This window comes from Monopterus albus, unplaced genomic scaffold (assembly GCF_001952655.1).
Source record: "Monopterus albus unplaced genomic scaffold, M_albus_1.0 scaffold22.1, whole genome shotgun sequence".
Classification (NCBI taxonomy): domain Eukaryota; kingdom Metazoa; phylum Chordata; class Actinopteri; order Synbranchiformes; family Synbranchidae; genus Monopterus; species Monopterus albus.
Window position 1 is genome coordinate 1,619,431 of NW_018127902.1, and position 842 is coordinate 1,620,272.

Below are 842 nucleotides of genomic sequence, written 5' to 3' on the forward strand. Positions count from 1 at the left end.
TGGAATTAAGGAATGCTTTTAACAGAATGGGGGAGTCAGTTCTGTCACTTTTATTAGGCGATGGCCCCCCTCTCAGCATGACCCATCTGACCTCTCATTTACTTTCTGACACGTTGTTTTACATGTGCATATCCATGGTGTTTGCATTTGTTTCTGTAGTAAGTGATCACACATATTCTATACAGCAAGCCAGTCCACACAGTTTCAGAATTAGCAAATATGCACTGGTTCTGCTGATGTTCCTGAGCTAGGCCCTGTAGCGTGTTCTTTCATGAAGAATAATCGGAATCGAATATCAATTTTCAAACATTTATTATCATAACTAAACAGACCATCGAATAAAGCAATTTACAGAGCTCTGGGTTCCATCTCTATCTGAAGCCCTGACCTCAACAGCAAAACCGTTCAACCTGACTACAGGAGGAGAAGGAACGCTGTCCTCCTCCATTCAGTTGTTTTTATACAATTTCAAATGTGCCCTTGTAAACTGGTCCGGTCCTCTCGTGCTGTTCTATTGGTCCATGTATCCATCCGTCCTCCTCCTGCATCCTTTCTGCTCCAATGGGAAAGGCAGGTTCCTAAAGATGGAGGAAAAACCTACTCTGACTAAATACCTACACTCACCCCTTTCTTTGTTACACTATTTGACACATGGCTTCCCGTTTGGCTAATTCAACTGTCTTGCCTGTGTGTGTCTGTATATTGCCCTGTCTTTTGAAGTTGTCTTCCTCTTGTTGGCTTTTAGATCTAATCTCTTGTTTATTACCCTTAGTGTCCCAGTGACCCCAAATTCCCTGGCCTCTTCAGCCAGGTAGTGATCATAAAACAACTGTGGACCCTCT